We start from the raw sequence: 21,826 nt of genomic DNA, 5'->3' as shown, positions 1-21,826 counted from the left end.
TTCCTTCCTTCCTTCCTTCCTTCCTTCCTTCCTTCCTCTCTTTCTCCTTCCTTCTTTGCTTTCTTTCCTTCTCTCTCTCTCTCTTTCTCCTTCCTTCCTTCCTTCTCTCTTTTTTTTTTTTTTGATGGAGTCCTGTCACACTATTCTCCTGCCTCAGCCTCCCGAGTAGCTGGGGCTACAGGCGCCCGCCACCACGCCCAGCTAACTTTTTGTAATTTTAGTAGAGACAGGGTTTCACCGTGTTAGCCAGGATGGCCTCGATCTCCTGACCTCATGATTCACCCGCCTCTGCCTCCCAAAGTTCTGGGATTACGGGCGTGAGCCACCATGCCAGACCTCTTTTTTTTTTTTTTTTTTTTTTTTGAGATGGAGTTTTGCTCTTGTTGCCCAGGTTGGAGTGTAGAGATGTAATCTCAGTGCACTGCAGCCTCCGCCTCCCGGGTTCAAGCGATTCTCCTGCCTCAGCTTCCCAAGTAGCTGGGATTACAGGTGCCCACCATCACGCCTGGTTAATTTTTTATATTTTTAGTAGAAACGGGGTTTTGCCATGCTGGCCTGGCTGGTCTCAAACTCCTGACCTCAGGTGATCCACCCTCCTCAGCCTCCCAAAGTGCTGGGATTACAGGTGTGAGCCACTGCGCCCAGCCCTGTTCTTTCACCTTTTACATTTGTTGGCAGTTGACATTGCCTTACCCCAGTCAACACTCTTAAATATTTGTACTGTTTGCACAACTTAGTACATTAAATGTTCCTAAATATTTAACTGTTAATTGTAAATTTAATTTATTACTTACTTTATTCAAATTTTATTCTGAATATTCCATTAAAATGGAAGGTCTAAAAAAAAACAATAATAACTGGCTGTAATCCCAGTTATTTTTTTTGGGAGCCAAGGTGGGCACCATGCCTGGCTAATTTTTGTAGGAGTTTGAGACAGGCCTGGGAGCATGGCAAAACCCAGTCTCTACAAAAACAAAAAATTAAAAAATTAACTGGTCATGGTGGTGTGTGCCTGTAGTCCCAGCTATCCAGGAGGCTGAGGTAGGAGGATCACTTGAGCCCAGAGAGGTGGAGGCTGCAGCGAGCCGTGATCAGGCCACTCACTCCAACCTGGGTGACAGAGTGAAACCCTGTCTCAACAAAACAAAACAAAATGAAAAAACACTGTTTTCTTACCCATGCAAGAAATGAAACACTGGCTCTTAACTTGCCCCCAACCCAAAGGCGACTTTGATGAAGCGATGCATTTTGTTTGTTTGTTTTTAATTTTAATATGAGTACTGCTAGCAAAAACAGACTACTTCTGGAGTTTCAACCAAATAACCATCACCCTTCTAGGCAACTTGGGTGAGTTGTTGGTGGCTCTCTGTATGCTCTTATTTATTTATTTATTTATTTAGAGACAGGTTCTCAGTCTGTTGCCCAGGCTGGAGTACTGTGGCGTGATCTCAGCTCACTGCGCCTCCACCTCCCGGGTTCAAACGATTCTCGTGCCTTAGTGTCCCGAGTAGCTGGGATCACAGGTGTGTGCCACCATGCCCTGCTAAGTTTTGTATTTTTAGCAGAGACTGGGTTTCACCATGTTGCCCAGGCTGGTCTCAAACTCCTGACCTCAAGTGATCCACCCGCCTCGGGCTCCCAAAGTGCTGGGATGACAGGTGTGAGCTACCACATGTAGCCCTGTATGCTCTTTAATGTGGATGACTAAACAAAGCAACATCCCCCTCCATGTACATTCCCTGTCAAGCCTTCCCCTCCTTATCAGATAGGGCAGGCCCAGCCTGGAGAAAGCACTGATGCACCCACATTAGGCCCACCTGTCTTATTGCAGCTGACTGAGTGGACTCTGAACAACATTGACCTTGACAGCAGGAATGTGTCATCTCGGATGATTGTTGATTTTGCGCAGAAAATGTATGCCTCTCTCTTCTCCCCTCCCCACCTCTGAAGGCCTCCAAAGAGCTGTTTGAGCTGCCACCTGCACTCAGGGGCCAACCTCAAGTTCCTATTCTGCCTTTGGCTCCCCCAGGCTTTTTTGACTCTGCCCTCCATCTGCTGAATGAAGTCTGAGCTGTAATCCACATTGGGTTGCCTCTTCTTCCTCTGCAGCTTGGTTAGTAACTAAGTAACAAAACCTTGAGCCAGAAAAACAGAGGGGTTGAAGAGGAGATAACCTTCCAGCTGGCTTGTTTGATATCTTTAAAGCAATTAAATAGCACCCTTCCCTCTGTCAGCAGTTATCAGAGAGACAATAGGTGGCAGGAAATTAAGAAAAGGAGGAGGACAAAGGGCCAGGCCAGTGTCCAGCCCCTTCCATGGGGAGGGGCTGCTCAGTTCACTCTTGCCAAGAGAAGTTCATAGTCTAGGAGCTCCACAGGGAAGACACAGTTCCCGAAGAGGTCATTATGTCTCTGAGTGGCTTAATAAATTAAATGGGGGAAATTGTTACTCTGCAATCAATGTAGTGAAAGTAAGGATTGCAATTAAGCCTGGAGGAAAGCAAGAGAGCCCTGAGGGGAGGATTGGATGTGTTTGGGAGTGTTAGATACCAATCTGAGTATCCAGTGTGGTTTTTATCATCTTTATGGGAATGTCAGGGTGAGGTTTACCATTTCTATTGATGAGAAAAGGGCAATGCTCCTGCCGTGGAGAACATCAGATATCCTGTGGTTTGAGGGGGCGGGGAGAAGATACTCCGCATGGTGATCATAGTACCTTGACTTCCTGGGACACTCCTGTTTTTAGCTGTTCTTTCCCTTGTCCCCCACAAACCATCCGCATTTTATCAAAATGGAAATGTCAGCATGTAAAAGCCTTTCTGATACCATGGGTCCTGATGTTTAGTTTGGAAAATATAGAATATAGTCACCATATCGCTGTTTAAAAATTTGAGGGCTGGGCACAGTGACTCATGCCTGTAATCCCAGCATTTTGGGAGGCTGCGGAAGGAGGATCACTTGAGCCCAGGAGTTTGAGACCATCCTGGGCAATATAGTGAGACCTCATCTCTCCAAAAAAGAAAAAAAAAAAAAAAATTAGCCAAGCATGGTGGTGCACACCTGTAGTTCCAGCTACTTGAGGGGCTGACATGGGGGGGCATCTCATGAGCTCAAGAAGTGGAGGCTGCAGTAAGCCAAGAGCATGCCACTGCACTCCTGCCTGGGTGACAGAGCAAGACCCTGTTTCAAAAGAAAAAAAAGAAAAAAAGGAGGTGGGGGGTTATTTGGCATAGTCGATTTAATAGTCTCTTCAAATACACAAAAAATTCAAATGAGGATCTTTCTTCCTCTCTCTCCCTAGCCCTCAACAGCTCTGAGTCTGGCATGGCGTGTCACCATTTTTCTCTATTAGCAACCTCGACCCTCAGGGAATACATTGGCCAGTAGGCATTAGAAGCGCTTTGGAAACCAATGCCAGCCAAGTCTGGAATCAGGAATGGTGGTTAGAAGACGCTGTGCTCTGGATAGGATTCCTTTTTTTCCTTCTCTCCCCCTTTTCGGCAGAAACGCATATAGACATGAAATCCTGGAACCGGAAGGGTCCTTAGCCATTCTCAGGTTTATAGCCTACGTCCCATCATTATCGAAGTAGATACCAGGCTCAGAGAGGACAGGTGACTTGCCCAAGGCCACCCAGCAAGGGAGTGGCAAAGTCAAGAGTCAAATGAATCGCGGACTCATGCCGCCTTCCACAGGGACCCCACCCACACGGGGTATGAAAGCTGGAGGAGAGGAGTCCCCAGCTCCCCCACTGTCTGTCCCAGCACTTCTCTGGCACCAGAACATTTTTCCTGATAACCACATCCCTGCTGCTCTTACCTGGCTCAGCTCCTCTTTTTCAGTGCCATGGTGACAGAGTTAGAAAACTTGAGGCTGTCTCCTGTTGTGACTTTTCCCAGAGTGTGCTTCCTGGATCATTAATTCTCAGAGCTAGATGCTGTGTAGAAAAATCAGCTGAGCGTGGTGACTCACACCTGTAATCCCAGTACTTTGGGAGGCCAAGGCAGGTGGATCCCTTGAGCCCAGGAGTTCGAGACTAGCTTGACCAACATGGTGAGACCCCCGTCTCTACTAAAAATACAAAAAATAGCCGGGCATGGTGGTGTGCACCTGTAATTCCAGCTACTTGGGTGGCTGAGGCACGAGAATCACTTGAACCTGGGAGGCGGAGGTTGCAGTGTGCTGAGATTGCACCACCACACTCCAGCCCGGGCAACAGAGTGAGACTCTGTCTCTCGAGGAAAAAAAGAAAAAGAGCACAGGCAACTCTGGGAAATGGTGCACAACTGCACATTCACCCCATGTCCTGAAGATTCACATTCATATATATATACACACACACACACATATATACATATATATATACACATATATATATATATATATATATATTTTTTTTTTTTTTTTTTTTGAGATAGGGTCTCACTGTGTCTCTCAGGCTGCAGTGCAGTGAGAGCTGAAGCCCAGGCTTGAGCCATTCTCCCATCTCAGCCTCCCAAATCACTGAGACTACGCCTGGCTAATTTTTGTATTTTTTATAGAGATAGGGTTTTGCCATGTTGCCCAGGTTGGTCTCGAATTCCTGAGCTCAAGTGATCTGCTGGCCTCAGCCTCCCAAAGTACTGGGATTACAGGTGTGAGCCACCGCGCCTGGCCTCACATGCTTATTATATCCATTACGTGTTTCACACACCTTTCATCTCATTTAATTCTCTCAACCTTTGTAGAACATGACTTTACCAGTAGTAACATGGGTATTTTGAGAAATCTTGCAGTAAAGACACCTGTTGATCTTTAAGCCAGTGCTTCCCAACTTATTTAGCCATGGATTCCCTATGAGTCATTTTCCCTGTATTTCCCTGAGTAATTTTCAACACCTATTCTGTGCTTACTGTATGCCAAGCACTGTGCTAGATGCTTTCTATTAACTCATTTAATCCTCACTGTAATCCTATGAAGCACCGTCAGCATTATGAATCCCCCCTTTTGTGAATGAAGCAAGGCACAGAGAGGTTAAGTACCCTGCCCAAGGTCACACAGCTAGCAGTGATAACTTAACTACCATATCCTGAACATAATTATGCAGAGCAACAATCCATTGGCAAATGGGACTCCCACCTTCCTTAATCGTTCTTAGAGGCTGATTACAATACAAGAGAGACAATCCCTTCCCCTGATCGATAGCCCAATTGTTTGTTGTTGTTTGAGACAGTCTCGTTCTGTTGCCTAAGCTGAAGTTCAGTGGATTGATCACCGCTCACTGCAGCCTTGACCTCCTGTGCTCAAGTGATCCTCTCACCTCAGCCTGCCGAGTAGCTAGGACTACAGGCATGCACCAGCACGCCTGGTGAATTTTTAAATTAGTATTATTATTATTATTATTTTTTGTATAGACAGGGTCTCACTATGTTGCCCAGGATGGTCTTGAACTCATGGGCTCACATGATCCCCCCGACTCCTGCCTCGAACCTCCAAAGTGCTGGATTACAGGTATGAGCCACCACGCCCGGCCCACAATTGTTTTAAGCCCTTCTCCAGGCAGTTACTCTCCCATCCTCAGAATGTCTCTGTGGATGAGTTCTGGATTGTTTCCAAGTTCTCTGAGGCTCTGACAATTATCCAGGCCTCCTAGAAGAATCTTTTTCTTCTCCCTTCCAGAGTGACCCAAGTGACAAGAAGTGCCTGGTGCCCTCCTGCTGTGTGACTCCCTCCGCCCCCACCCTCCACCAAATGTGAATTGCCTTATTAGCCGAATCAGAAGGGCAGCCTCTTCCCCAAAAGAGGAGCTGCTGCTGGGGGGAAGATCTGGAGGGGGGGGGTGGGATTTACAGACTCACAGCAGCAGAACGCCCCTCTGAGAGCACCTGTCAGGGCTTCAAGACAAGTTTTAAAACTCCCCAGGAAAATTACTTGGGGAGTTTTAAAACTAAGGGTGCCCCGGCTCTGTCCTTAGCAATTCTCATTTAATTTTTGGCATGGGGCCCAGGTAATGTTTTCAAGCTCCCCCAGTTGGCTTTCATGTGAGCTAGAGCTAAGAACCACTGAGAGTTAAACTGTCTCGGGCCGGGCGCGGTGGCTCAAGCCTGTAATCCCAGCACTTTGGGAGGCCGAGACGGGCGGATCACCAGGTCAGGAGATCGAGACCATCCTGGCTAATACGGTGAAACCCTGTCTCTACTTAAAAATAAAAAAAAAAAAAAAACTAGCCGGGCGACGAGGCGGGCGCCTGTAGTCCCAGGTACTCGGGAGGCTGAGGCAGGAGAATGGCGTAAACCCGGGAGGCGGAGCTTGCAGTGAGCTGAGATCCGGCCACTGCACTCCAGGCTGGGTGGCAGAGCGAGACTCCGTCTCAAAAAAAAAAAAAAAAAAAAAAAAAAAAAAGAGAGTTAAACTGTCTCGTTTCGGATGTGGAGGAACTTTAGATCAGGAAGCAGGAAAGACTGTCTCGGGTCAGGCCACAGGCAACTCAGGAGCTCTCCTCCGCCAGGGAGGGGACTGTGGGCTCACGCTGCACTCGTCACCCTGGGAACCTTGTTATCTGGGCAGAGGGCGCTCTAAGCAGGGTTTGTGCAGCCGTGGGGCATGGGAGTCTCTGTTCCATGAGCAGATGGAACCAGAGTTTTCTCTCTCATAAGGAAAATCCCCTTCAATTACCTCTCCTGTCCTAGTGAGATAGCAGGGTAGACACCTCACCTTACTTCCCTTTGGCAAGACGCACTGGTTCCTGTAGAATGGGTGTTTCACAGCTTGTGAAAGGCAGCAACTTCACAAATGGGCCAGAGCCAGTAATTAGGGTCCTCGTTGTAATGACAGCAACGAAAGTCAGAATCTGATTTATTCATGGCCAAAGTTGACCACACTGGCCTTTTCCCTACTGGGGTCTGTGTTCCCGTGTGTTCAGCAACCGGGTACCTGGGTGAGGCTCCCACACTGTCCTGGCTCCACGGATAGCTCCTCCTTGCTCTGGAAATTCTCCTTGTCCTATTCTCTTTGTGCTAGTGGCTCAAATGGTAGCTCCTCCCTAACGGGACGCAGAATATTTAACATTTAATAGGGCTTTGGGGAGGTGCAGACCCAGAAGAGACGATTGCCCAGTGGAGATGTTGACACAGCGTTGACAGGAATTGGGGGTGGGTGGGTCTTCATGCTGAGCGGCGTCCCATCTCTCATCACAGAGCCTGTTTCTCTCTCTCTCTCTCTCCCCCTCCTGATAAACCTCAATTACGTTTCCAAAGAGGCTGCAGTTCCTTAGCTGGCCTCGTGGTGGCGTGAGCGCACAGAACTCACCTCCCGGGCGGCCTCTGCGAGCTTGGGCACTGGGCCTTGCAGGATGGGGCCCAAACGTCCACCCCAAGGCCTTTCTTTTCTCTTTTCTCACTCCCCTCCCCATTCTCCTGCCAATCTGGGGATGCAATGCTGCCCTGTTAGAATCAGGATGATGGCAGTGCCTTGGAACCCAGATTCTGGCGTTTTCTGTCTCCCCTTTTCATGGTGGCTTTCCTCTCTCTGGCCTCACTGACAAAGATAATCTCCTCTGTCCGAAATCACAGCGTCCTTCTTGGGAAGAGGCAGGCATGAGATTGCTAGAGGCCCAGGTGAGAAGTTATTGAGGGCAGATGTCAGTTCTGCAAAGGGAGTGGATTCTGCAAAGACAAGTGGATTTGGAAAAGGGTCTTGAAAAGCTGTCTGGGGGTGGCGGGGTGGCACTTAGTGCCTGTTTGGAGGCTGCATGCTAAAGCCGCAAATGATGCTTTTGCTGAGTGCTACAAACGTTTCTGTAAGGCTGAAAGGGTGAGTTTTCCTTCTTTGACACAGGAGGTGACTCCACAGAGCCCATGGGCATCGGAATGGGTTCCAGTTGCAGGGCCAGGGGGGACTTTGTTCAGCCAGGTGAGGCCCTCGTGATGGGACCTGGCCACTTTCCAAAAGTAAGACTTCCCTGCTGGCTTCTTCTTGCTCCCTTGTAGGGGAGCCAGCTTGTTGGCTTTGCTTGCTGGTTGGGCTGCCAGTCCCCAAGCTTCATGGTACCCGCCTGCCTGAGGCCCCAGAGCAGATGGCCGGCCTGGTGAGGGGGAGTGGGAACCCCGCCCCTGCCCCCGCCCCGGAGTCATTCATGTGTCTCCTCTGCCCTCAAAGCCAACAAACGGCTGCTCCTCCTCCCCCTCCCCGGCTCTCTCCTACCTCACTCTCCAGCAGCCAGATCTGACAGATTGTCCCTGTGTCTGCCGCTAAAACCTAATTTCTCCATACCACTTCAGACACTCAATCTTTCTCCCTGGCAAGACCCTTTTACTTGGGGTTGCAAAGCATGACAATTCTAGGCGTTGTTTCTAGCCTGCTGGAACACTGGACTCTTTTGAATAATCGGATTCAAGACTTAGGAGGTGTCCTCACTCCTGTTAGAGATGGGTAAGGACGTTGTCGGATCCTAACATGACCTGACAGAGCAGGTGTCTGGGAAGATGAGGCTTGGCCTCACCTCACAGTGTGATCCTGCAGAAGCACTCACTTTACTGCTCCTTCAATAATAAGCCCGTTTAAACAGAACTTAAACAATTTTTTTTTTTTTGAGATGGAGTCTCGCTCTTGTTGCCCAGGCTGGAGTGCAATGGCGCCATCTGGCCTCACTGCAACCTCCGCCTCCCAGGTTCAAGCAGTTCTCCTGCCTCAGCCTCCCGAGTAGCTGGAATTACACGCACCCACCACCACGCCCGGCTAATTTTTGTATGTTTAGAGTAGAGATGGAGTTTCACCATGCTGACCAGGCTGGTCTTGAACTTCCAACCTCAAGTGATCTCCCCATCTCGGCCTCCCAAAGTGCTGGGATTACAGGCATGAGCTACCGCGCCCGGCCAGAACTTAAACAATTTTTAACACAACTTTCCCATATATACATAGCATGTAAAAATCTTAAACAACTTAGCAGAATATGACTGGTTCTAAAAATCCTATCTCCCATCCCCGCAGAATGAAGACTTGACACCAGTGAGTCTATTCTAAACGTTCTGATTTCAGCTCCAAAGTGAATTTTTAAGGAGAAGTTCCAGAAATGAATTGGCAGTGGTGATATCAAATGCATATGTGGTTTTCCAAGATGAGAACTTTTTAGTGCTGTTGGACTATTTAGGAATGCCAAGTACTCACTTTGATGTATAGTTCTGATGTTATTGGCAAAAATAAACAAATCAAAAGCACAAAATGGGCAACTGACAATGTCATCATGTCTCTGAAGAGCACGTCTGTATATAATCCTCCTACACAGGTATACACACCTTCATCCATCTATTCTAAACACGAAGAATGTATAAGAGAAAAGGGGAGAAAAATTGGTTTCTAAGCCCTGCAGTCCAACTCTTTTTTTTTTTTTTTTTTTTCTGAGATAGAGTCTTACTCTGTCGCCTAGGCTGGAGTGCAGTGGCACAATCTTAAGTCACTGCAACCTCTGCCTCCTGGGGTTCAAGTGATTCTCCTGCCTCAGCCTCCTCAGTAGCTAGGACTACAGGCATGCACCACCACTCCAGCTAATTTTTTGTATTTTTAGTAGAGACAAGGGTTTCACCACGTTGGCCAGGCTGGTCTCGAACTCCTGACCTCAAGCAATCTGCCCGCCAAGGCCTCCCAAAGTTCTGGGATTACAGGTATGAGCCACTGCGCCTGGCCTATGCAGTCCAACTTTTGACTGTGTCCTCTCAGGGCAAGGGAACTCAGAAGCCTACCCCATGCCTGAAATCCTTTGCAAGTGTTCAGAAATCATGCAGGAGAGTAGTTGCTTTTGATGTCCTCCTGCCCTTCACAGGCCTTTCAGAAATCCAACGTTTTTTTCATGGCCTCTTATATTCTATTTACGAGAGATGCTATAAAGGGTTGTCATGTCTGAAACTGGTTTTGTCCCTGTTTTCGGTATCTTGTCACAAAACTGGCAGTTCATCACAGAGCAATTAATGCCGCATGACTTAATGAATATTTGATGCATTTTTTTTTTAGATGGAGTCTTACACTTTCACCCAGGCTGGAGTGCAGTGGTGTAGTCTGGGAAATGCCAGACACATATAAAACCATAAGATCTCATGAGAACTCACTCTCATGAGAATAGCATAGGGGAAACTGCCCCCATGGTTCAATTATGGGGGTTATAATTCAAGATGAGATTTTGGGTGGGGACACAGCCAAACCATATCAGTTACCATCGTTTTTGTCAAGTCAGTAGTCAATGTTTTCATTACTGTAACAATGTAAATATTATTTACAGCTGAGCCAAGCACTATGCTTTGCTAACCTCTTTTTTTCTTATAGAGTCCTTTGTTTTCCCTGAAGTTAATGATTACCTCTTTGTAATCAGAGTCACATTCTGTCACCAGGCTGGAGTGCAGTGGCGTGATCTCGGTTCACTGCAACCTCCGTTTCCTGGGTTCAAGTGATTCTCCTGCCTTAGCCTCCCGAGTAGCTGGGATTACAGGCGTGCACCACCACGCCCAACTAATTTTTGTATTTTCAGTAGAGACGGTTTCACCATGTTGGCCAGGCTGGTCTGTAACTCCTGACCTCAAATGATCTGCCTGCCTTGGCCTCCCAAAATACTGTGATTGCAGGCGTGAGCCACCATGGCCAGCCCCCCATATTTTTTTTTTTTACTTGCTTTTTTATGTACCTATTAATGATTCATTCCTACATTCTGCAGAGTCAAAAATCTTCTCTAACTTTATTCAACATATTGATTTCATTTATGGCTTGGAGCCATTCTTCCTGGAGAGCGTTATCCTTCTGCTCAGTCTAGACCAATTGTTCTTGAAGTCTGCTGCACAGCTCTCATCTCAGGACTTCTCTTTGCCCTTACCCTGAGGATTTCTTTCTTGCTTCCCAATGTTCGTCTTCTGTTTGCTCTCTCTTGCTCTGTCTGGCTTACTTCTTTGTTTTGGTGGAGCATCACCTCCAGGAGTTTCTTGAGAAAGGGTATGTGGTAGCCAGCCTCCAAGATGAGCCCTAATAAACCCCATCTCCTGGTATTCACACCCCGCACGGCCCCTCTCACATTGTACCAGGATTGATCTGTACGACCAATGAATATGATGGATGATGGTATGTCACTTCAGAGATTAGGATATGAAAAGCATTGTGGCCGGGCGCGGTGGCTCAAGCCTGTAATCCCAGCACTTTGGGAGGCTGAGATGGGCGGATCACAAGGTCAGGAGATCGAGACCATCCTGGCTAACACGGTGAAACCCGGTCTCTACTAAAAATACAAAAAACTAGCTGGGCGAGGTGGCAGGCGCCTGTAGTCCCAGCTACTCCGGAGGCTGAGGCAGGAGAATGGGGTAAACCCGGGAGGCGGAGCTTGCAGTGAGCTGAGATCCAGCCACTGCACTCCAGCCCAGGCGACAGAGCAAGACTCCGTCTCAAAAAAAAAAAAAAAAAAAAAAAAAAAAAAAGAAAAGCATTGTGCCTTTTATCTTGGAGGCTCTCACCTGTCTCTACCTCTCCTCCTCTCTCCTCCCTCCCATGTCTTCCCTTCCTCTCACCTCTCCTCTCCTGTCTTCCCCACTCTCCTTTTGAGGAAAGGTCATGAGCCTGGTCTTGAGCAGTCCTATAGGATGGGAAGGTGGAGCCTCCAGCCAACAACCACAGGAATGAGCTTAGAGGTCGATTCTTCAGCCTCAGTCAAGCCTCAGATGACTGCAGCTTTGGCTGATTCCTTAATTGCTCCCTGATAAAGTTTGGCTGTGTCCCCACCCAAATCTCATCTTGCATTGTAGCTCCCATAATTTCCACATGTTGGAGGGACCCGGTGGGTTTTCCCCATACTGTTATCATGGTAGTGAATAAGTCTCACGACTTTGTTTGTTTTTTTTTTTTTTTGAGATGGAGTCTCGCTCTGTCGCCCAGCTGAAGTGCAGTGGCGCGGTCTCCGCTCACTGCAAGCTCCGCCTCCCGGTTTCACGCCATTCTTGGGCCTCAGCCTCCGGAGTAGCTGGGACTACAGGCGCCCGCAACCACGACCAGCTAATTTTTTGTATTTTTCGTAGAGACCGGGTTTCACCGTGTCAGCCAGGATGGCCTCGATTTCCTGACCTCGTGATCCGCCCGCCTTGGCCTCCCAAAGTACTGGGAAATTATACGCGTGAGCCACCGCGCCCGGCTCGAGAGCTGAGTTTTATAAGGGGTTTCCCCTTTCACTTGGTTCTCGTTCTCTCTTGCCTGCTGTCACATAAGACCTGCCTTTCACCTTCGGCCATGATTGTGACGCTTCCCCAGCCACATGGAACTGTGAGTCCATTAAACCTCTTTTTCTTTATAAGTCACCCAGTCTCTAGTATGTCTTTATCAGCAGTGTGAAAACAGACTAATACACTCCCTCGTGACAAACCCTTAGTCCAAACCACCCAGCGAAGCCACTGCCCGCTAAGTCACTCTCAAATTTCTTTCTCATAGAAAATAGGAGATAGTAAATGTCCACTTTTTAAACCACCAAAATTTGATGTGACTTGTTACACAGAAATAGATATGACAAAGGTAAATTTTTTGACACTGTGCTTATGTAAAAATGTCTTTATTGTACCCACACTTCTGACTGATGGTTTAACTGTATGTAGAATTCTGTTCAATCATTGGACATCCTCTTCCCTCAGAATTTTAAATATATTTATCCAATTGTATTCTGGTTTACAGCGTTGATGTGGCAATGTCCAATGTCTTTTCCCAAAAACTTTTAAAAGCTTCTCTTCATTACAGGTGTTGTGAAATTTCATCAGGCTATGCTTTGGTGTGAATAGCTTTTTTCTTTTATCATTTGTGTGGTTTGCATTCAGTGAGCCCCTTTAATCTGGAAACGTATGTCTCTTATTTTTAAAAGATGTCGTTACATTAGTTTTTTTAATTACTCCACTTCTGTTGTCATTGGTCTCTCTTCCTGGCATTTCTATTACTCAGACCAGTTCCCTGATTCCCTTGGCTTTTCTCTACTTTTCATCTCTTTGTCATTTTTGACTTTCTGGGTAATATTTCATTTCTAACCATTCTATTGAATTTTCTATTTCAACAATTGTATTTTTTTTTCTTTTTTTGAGATGGAGTCTCACTCTGTCACTCAGGCTGGAGTGCAGTGGCATGATCTTGGCTCACTGCAACCTCTGCCTCCCAGGTCCAAGTGATTCTCATGCCTCAGCCTCCCGAGTAGCTGGGATTACAGGCATGCGCCACCACGCCTGGCTATTTTTTGTACGTTTAGTAGAGACGGGGTTTCACCGTGTTGGCCAGGCTGGTCTTGAACTCCTGACCTTAAGTGATTCTGAAGGGTTTGAGAGGGAAGAACCTGGAAACCTAATGGCTTATTAGATTTAGGGAACAAGAGGGTGGGGGTACAGTAGGGAGATGGGGATTCCCGGATTTCTGGCTTTGGTGACTGGATGGGAGTGGTACTGTTCACCAAGAGGAATAAAGGGGAGGAGCACACACCTCATGGGCAGAGACAGTGAGTTCTGTTTGGGTTCTGCTGAGATTATTATGCCCATAGGATGCCCATAGGATGGCTAGAAAATAGTTTGATCTGTCAGTTGAGATACCTTGGGAGAAAAAATCTGAGCTAGACATTTAATAGACGTTGAAGTTTGGGACATTAAGTTTGTTGCTGTTGTTGTTTTGAAACACGATCTTCCCTAGGCTGGAGTGCAGTGGTGTGATCACAGCTCACTCAAGCCTCAACTTTCCCAGGCTCAGGTGATCCTCCCACTTCAGCCTCCCAAGCAGCTGGGACTACAGGTGTGCACCATCACGTCTGGCCAGTTTTTGTATTTTTTATAGAGCTAGGGTTTTGCTATGTTGCCCAGGCTGGTCTCGAACTCCTGGGCTTGAGCAATCCTTCCACCTCAGCCTCCCAAAGTGTTGGGATTACAAGCATGAGCCACTGCACCTGGCCAAGTCTGGGAGTTATAATCTATGGGCGATAGGTGGAAGTGAGAGAGTGAAGGAGATCACCCAGAAAGAATGTAAGGGTGAGAAGAAGAGAGGATGGGGAATGCCAACTTTTAAAAGATGTCAGGAGGCCTAGGCAGGTGAATCATGAGGTCAGGAGTTCGAGACCAGCCTGGCCAACATGGCAAAACCCTGTCTCTACTAAAAATACAAAAATTAGTCCCACATGGTGGTGGGCGCCTGTAATCCCAACTACTCAGGAGGCTAAGGCAGGAGAATCGCTTGAACCAAGGAGGCAGAAGTTGCAGTGAGCCGAGATCACTCCACTGCACTCCAACCTCTACGACAGAGCAAGACTCCATCTCAGGAAAAAAAAAAAAGTCTCTCTCATACACATACACACACACACACACACACACAGAGGGAGGGAGGGAGGGAGGGAGGGAGGAAGAGAGAGAGAGAGAGAGAGAGAGAGAGAGAGAGAGAGAGAGAGAGAGAGAGAGAGAGAGAGAGAAGCAGGAAGGAAAGCCTGCCTGGCAAGAGGAGAGAGGGTCTCACAGGTAGGGTCATTAAGGAAGTAAGGTTATGGAAGAGGAGAACTGAAAAATAAATGTTAGATTGAACATCCAGGAAGTCATTGGGCCCTGGCAAAGTGGCGTGGGCAGAAGGCGGATGGCAGCATGTTGAGGAGGAAAGCGGGGCTTGGATGAGAGATGGTAGAGATGGCAAGTGGAGTTAGTTCTTTCCAGGAGCTTAGCTAAGAAAAGGAGGGAAACAGCAATGTTTCTAAAAGGTGGTAAATGTTACACACACACACACACACACTATGACAGAGAGAGAGCGAGAGAGAGAGAGAGAGCGTGCAATCGTGTTTGGAGATGCTCATACAATAGGGAGTGACCGCAGGCATTGGCAGTAGGTGGGTATGGCGGTGGATGTGGGTGTGTACAGGGTGCATATGGAAGGAGCAGGAAGGATCTGAGAGCTCTTTCTCTCTCAGGACCATCCATTCAACAAATTCTTTCTGGGCATTTACTTAGTTCCAGACCCTGTATTTCTTGCTGGGAATAGGGAGATGAAAAATGCAACGCCAACCTTGGGAAAACACACTTCTCAGTAAGGAAGTTAGACATAGGTATACCGAAAAATGCCGGGGGACTCCTGCTCCAGCCTGGGAGTGGGTGTCAGGAGATGACTCTAGGGCTCACCCTGGAGCCAGATCTGAAAGGATGAGAAATAATTTTTCAGGTGGACAAAGCGAGAAGGGCGTACTTGGCTGTGGCATCTCTGAGGCACCGTTGTATGCCTATTGGGCATACTGGGCATGCAAGGATGGTGGCAAGGGAGTCAGCCACCATCATTTGCATTGGGCAGAGACTCAAAAGCAGGCAGAGGCCGGGCGCAGTGGCTCAAGCCTGTAATCCCATCACTTTGGGAGGCCGAGACGGGCGGATCACAAGGTCAGGAGATCGAGACCATCCTGGCTAACCCGGTGAAACCCCGTCTCTACTAAAAAATACAAAAAAAACTAGCCGGGCGAGGTGGTGGGCGCCTGTAGTCCCAGCTACTTGGGACGCTGAGGCAGGAGAATGGCGTGAACCCAAAAAGAAAGGCAGAGCTTGCAGTGAGCTGAGATCTGGCCACTGCACTCCAGTTTGGGTGACAGAGCGAGACTCCGTCTCAAAAAAAAAAAAAAAAAAAAAAAAAGCAGGCAGAGGAGTGGGAAAGCTTCGTAGTGGAACATGGGGAAGGCCCTCATTTTGCCCTGAATGGAGATGGTTGTAATGGGGAAGCTGGAGGCAGGCCAACCTTGAATCCCACACGGGATTCAAGGCCAGTAAGACGCCGCTCCCACTGAGTAATATACAATATCCAGTGGAGGAGACAAGCAAATGGGTTTGATGTCATATGCTATGCTAAATTTGGGGACATAGAAGGTAGCTTCTTGTGGAAGGAAACAGCACATGGGAGAGAGAAGGACAGGGCAAGGGCCTTAGGTGCTGTTGTGGGTTGTATTGCATCCCACAAAAAGATATTTTGAAGTTCTAACCGCTAGTTCCTGTGAATGTGATCTTATCTGAAAATAGGGGTTTAGGCCGGGCATGGTGGCTCATGCCTGTAATCTTAGCACTTTGGGAGGCTGAGGTGGTTGGATTGCTTGAAGTCAGGAGTTCAAGACCAGCTTAACATGGTGAAACCCCATCTCTACTAAAAAATTTTAAAAAATTAGCCAGGTGTGGTGGCAGAGGACTGTAATCGCAGCTATTTGGGAGACTGAGGCAGAAGAATTGTTTGAACCTGGGAGGCACATGTTGCAGCGAGCCGGGATCGCACCCGCTGCACTCCAGCCTGGGTGACAGAACAAGATTGTCTCAAAAAAAAAAAAAAAAAAAAAAAAAAGGCCGGGCGCGGTGGCTCAAGCCTGTAATCCCAGCACTTTGGGAGGCCGAGACGGGTGGATCACGAGGTCAGGAGATCGAGACTATCCTGGCTAACACGGTGAAACCCCGTCTCTACTAAAAAATACAAAAAACCAGCCGGGTGTGGTGGCGGGCGCCTGTAGTCCCAGCTACTCGGGAGGCTGAGGCAGGAGAATGGCGTGAACCCGGGAGGCAGAGCTTGCAGTGAGCTGAAGTGAGCTGAGATCCGGCCACTGCACTCCAGCCCGGGCGGCAAAGCGAGACTCCATCTCAAAAAAAAAAAAAAAAAAAAAAAAAAAAAAGAAGAAGAAAGAAAATAGGGATTTTGCAGATGTAATCACATGTGGAAATAAATGAAGAGTACTTAAATGAGAACAAGCAAAGGCTATTTGTTCAGCGCTTACTATAGCAAGGGAGTCAACCACCATCATTTGCATTAGGCAGAGACTCAAAAGCAGGCAGAGAAGTGGGAAAGCTTCATAATGGAACATGGGGAAGGCCCTCATTTTGCCCTGAATGGAGACGGTTATAATGGGGAAGCTGGAGGCAGGCCAACCAGGAGCAGGCTGACTGCGTTCTATATGGTTGGTTAGGGGAGTATATCTGGCTTTCTCTGATTGGTCCTAAGTTGGAAATGGGGGCAATAATTAAGGAAGCTGTCAGTTGCAAATCAAACCAAAACAAAACAAGGGTTATTGTTTAGCTACCTGGACTGGTTGCTACAGGAAGTAGTTTTACATCCTGGACTGGTTACTACGGATAATGGGTTGCCTTCCTGGACGGGCTGCAGGTTATGGGGTCAGAATTTGATTTTTATATATGATCTGGCCATTGTCTCTGCATATTCAGTCTCTCATGAGTTAAATGAGGTTATTAGGGTAGATCCTAATCCACTATAACTGGTATGGTATCTGTATAAGAAAAGAAAACAGAGACACAGGAACAGACACACAGGGAGACAGCCATGGCTGATGGAGGCAGATACTGGAGTGATGCTGCTACAAGCCGAGGAATGCCAAGGATTGCTGGCAACATTGGAGGCAAGAAGAGTCAGGCCCAGAGCCTTTAGAGGGAGTGAGACCTGCCGACACCTTAATTTCAGACTTCTGGCCTCCAGAACTACGGGAGCATAAATTTCTGTTCCTTTTTTTTTTTTTTTTTTTTTTTTTTTTTGAGACTGGCTACTCTAGTTCCTTTGCCTTTCCGTATGCATCTTGAGAATCAGCTTATTTACTTACTAATTTCTTCTATCTTCTCTGGGGAGCAGTAGAAGAGGGAATAGAAGCTGAGGGCTTGGAGAGTTAGGAGAGTTCCCTCAAACTTGAGGGAAATGAGGAAGCAGTGAACACCTGAGATTACTGCCTAATATCTGGAGCCCAGAACTGGTTGGAGAGTGTGAACTTGGGGACCATCACCTATATGCAAGGTTATAAGATTTTCTCTAGCAATACTGAAAAGCATGGGGCTTGGGTTGGGAATGGAGACGTCGGCTGGTTATATTACCAGCAAAACATGGTCCTCCCAAAGATCTTGCCCGACTCAGTTACGTACAGAAGAGAGGCCAAACATCTTTATATGATATGTAAGGTCTGTCACAGTCTGTTCCTATCCCACTTCTCCACCCTTTCAACAGACAGGCCCAAACACTTCTGAACTTTAGTTGTAGACAGGGTTTGCATTCTTACCTATAGAGCTCCTGAGCTTCATGCAAACCAAAGAACATGGCAGAGTATTCATGCCCACATCCCAGAGCATTCTATGAGAGTTAGCAAGCCCATCTACTCAGATTGCACGGAAGGCCTTGGGGTCCAAGAAAAGGCTGGACAAGGGGGAGAGAAAATATAGCCCATGGAACCTGAGCAGGGGCCACGAAAGTCAATGGGTACTAGGTCCCAGGGACAACAAGACTTCAGCATACCTGGTCATGTCTAATTTGTGTGACACCCTCCATTCTTGCCTTCTGATATGGTTTGGCTGTGTCCCCACCCAAATCTCATCTTGAATTGTAGCTCCCACAATCCCCATGTGTTGTGGGAGGGACCCAGTGGGAGGTAATTGAATCAAGAGGGCGGGATTTTCTCGTGCTATTCCCATGATAGTGAACAAGTCTCGTGAGATCTAATGGTTTTATAAAGCACAGTTCCCCTACACATGCTCTCTTGTCTGCTGCCATGTAAGACATGCCTTTGCTCCTCCTTTGTCTTCCACCATGATTGTGAGGCCTCCCCAGTCATGTGGAACTGTGAATCCGTTACACCTCTTTTCCTTTATAAATTACTCAGTCTTGGGTATGTCTTTATTAATAGCATGAGGACAGACTAATCCATCTTCCTCAAGGTATCTGTGTGCTCTGGGAAAAAGAGGGTTATAGTATGAGGGGGAGAATCACATTCCTAGCTTACAACATCCGTTCTGTGGTCCATTCTTCAATGGAGATGACAGTAGTCTTCAAGGGGTACGGACAGCAAGCAAGAGCCTTCCAAGTCAACCATGCTTTGCTCTGTTGCCATGTGGAGTCTCGCTCTGTTGCCCCCGAAGGGCAATGGCACAATCTCGGCTCACTGCAACTTCCGCCTCCCAGGTTCAAGTGATTCTCCTGCCTCAGCCTCAAGAGTAGCTGGGACTACAGTCATGTGTTACCACGCCCAGCTGATTTTTGTATTTTTGGTAGAGATGGGGTTTTGCCAAGCTGGTCTTGAACTCCTGACCTCAAGTGATCCACCTGCCTCGGCCTCCCAAAGTGCCGGGATTACAGGCGTGAGTCACTGTGCCCAACCCAGATGTGGCAGCTGTTGGGCTGAGGTTTGCATCTCCAGTCAGTGATTCGTTTGTGGCACCCTTGCCCACACCCGCTGTTGGGTCATCCCCTGTGGTCCATCTGTGCGGGCTGCTGTTGGCATTTGCTAGCACTGGGCTGGTGTCTGGCCAGCAGGTAACTGCAGGACCCAAAGGGATTGCCCACCTGACAGCAGTATTGCCAGGCAACACTGGACGAGTTTCCCACAGATCTGACTTCAACCGTTAAGTTCCTTGTAAAGCTGTGTATCTGTCCAGCAGGCTGCGAGTCAAATCAGAGACAATGTGACACCACTCCGGGGACTGATCACAGGGCATGTGGTCAAAAGTACTTTGATTGAGACAATTTTCTTCCAGCACTGTGTATGTATGCGTGTTATAGGTGGTGCACCTTTGAATCAATAGGTGGGGGCAATTTCACAATATTTTATAAACGTTTTCAAAAAGGATTTTTGACTTTTAGAAGTTGTTTTTTTTTGAGACAGAGTCTCGCTCTGTCACTCAGACTGGAGTGCAGTGGCACTGTCTCGGCTCACCGCAACCTCTGCCTCTCGGGTTTACACCATTCTCCTGCCTCAGCCTCCTGAGTAGCTGGGATTACAGGCGTGCGCCACCACCACACCCGGCTAATGTTTGTATTTTTAGTAGAGACAAGGTTTCACCCTGTTGGTCAGGCTGGTCTCGAACTCCTAACCTTGTGATCCACCCACCTCAGCCTCCCAAAGTGCTGGGATTACAGGCATGAGCCACCACGCCCACCCTGTTGTTTTTAAATAATGCTTCCCTATCTTAAATTTTCTGGTAATTGTTTTTTTTTTTTTTTTTTTTTTTTGCAAATAATTATCGCTCTGGGCTGTTAGTAATTATTACATTTGGAGACCACCTTGATGTCCGGTAATAGAGGTTTGATGAAATGTACCATTTTTGTGAAAATCACTAGACCAATGCAAGGACAGGATCTGAAATAACAGCTAGTGTTTCTGGAAGCTCACTGTGCACCAGGTATGCTAAGGGCTCAATCGACCTTATTTCATTCAGTCTGTACAATTACCTTATGAAGGGACATTAACATCCCCTTTTCATAAATGGAAAAACTGAAGGAAGAGAGATGGAGAAATTGTTCTAAGGTCATGAGGGTTTAGATGTGGCATTTTTGGTTTTTATTTTTTATTTTTTTTATTTTTTTTATTTTATTTTATTTTTTTTTTTTTGAGACGGAGTCTCGCTCTGTCGCCCGGGCTGGAGTGCAGTGGCCGGATCTCAGCTCACTGCAAGCTCCGCCTCCCGGGTTTATGCCATTCTCCTGCCTCAGCCTCCCGAGTAGCTGGGACTACAGGCGCCCGCCACCTCGCCCGGCTAGTTTTTTGTATTTTTTTTAGTAGAGACGGGGTTTCACTGTGTTAGCCAGGATGGTCTTGATCTGCTGACCTCGTGATCCGCCCGTCTCGGCCTCCCAAAGTGCTGGGATTACAGGCTTGAGCCACCGCGCCCGGCCTATTTTTTATTTTTTTGAGCTGGAGTCTCACTTTGTTGTCCAGGCTGAAGTGCAGTGGCACAATCTTGGCTCACTGCAACTTCCGCCTCCTGGGTTCAAGCTATTCTCCTGCCTCAGCCTCCCAAGTACTGGGACTATAGGCCTGTGCTACCACGCCCAGCTAATTTTTGTATTTTTGGTAGAGACAAGTTTTCACTATGTTACAAATTAATTTGTATACCAAGTGTGAGATGTAAATATGTACCTGGTTATTGTAACAACTCTGCAAATTTTAAAAATTAGTGAGGCATTGCCGAAACAGTAAAGCAGGAATGATTGATTTAAAGTGAGTTGGAATTTTTTTTAACTATTGCCATCTCCTCATCTACTCAAAATTTAGATTCTTGTATTTTAATGTTTTCTCCCTACTGTTATATATTTTGGGGTTGAACTCCTGACCTCAGGTGATCTGCCTGCCTTGGCCTCCCAAAGTGCTGGGATTAGAGGTGTGAGCCACCCCGCCGTACCCAGATGTGGCAGTTTAACCCTAAAGCCTATGCTCAAAGCTACTGTCCTGGAGATAAGGCTACTTGTCGCTGGGTGGTGAGATTACAGACATTTTTATATTCATCTTGCTGTCTGTACATGCGCACATTGCTTTTGCAATAGGAAAAAACCCAAAAATATACAACAGCAGGGAAAAAACAATAAAATACAAGAATCTAAATTTTGAGTAGATGAGGAGATGGGGATAGTTTAAAAAAAATTGCCAACTCACTTTAAATCAATTATTCCTTCTTTACTGTTTTGGCAATGCCTCACTAATTTTTTAAATTTTCAAAGTCGTTACAATAACCAGTAGTATTTATTTCTTATGTTTGATGTACAAATAACTGTAATTGTCCCTAATTTGTTTTAACGAATTGGTAGACATTAAGGTTGTTTTTAATTTGTCCCTATTCTGTAGACGGAGCTGGAAATAATTAATTGGAAATAAATTTGAAGGTGCCAGGTGCAGTGGCTCATGCCTGTAATCCCAGCACTTTGGGAGGCCAAGGTGGGCAGATCACCTGAGGTCAGGAGTTCGAGACCAGCCTGGCCAACATGGCAAAACCCCATCTCTACTAAAAATACAAAGATTAGCTGGGTGTGGTGGTGGGCACCTGTAATCCCAGCTACTCGGGAGGCCGAGACAGGAGAATGGCTTGAAGCCCATAGGTGGAGGTTGCAGT

This window comes from Rhinopithecus roxellana, chromosome 19, assembly GCF_007565055.1.
Source record: "Rhinopithecus roxellana isolate Shanxi Qingling chromosome 19, ASM756505v1, whole genome shotgun sequence".
NCBI lineage: Eukaryota > Metazoa > Chordata > Mammalia > Primates > Cercopithecidae > Rhinopithecus > Rhinopithecus roxellana.
The sequence above is the reverse complement of the archived record's forward strand: the minus strand, read 5'-3'. Positions refer to the sequence as shown.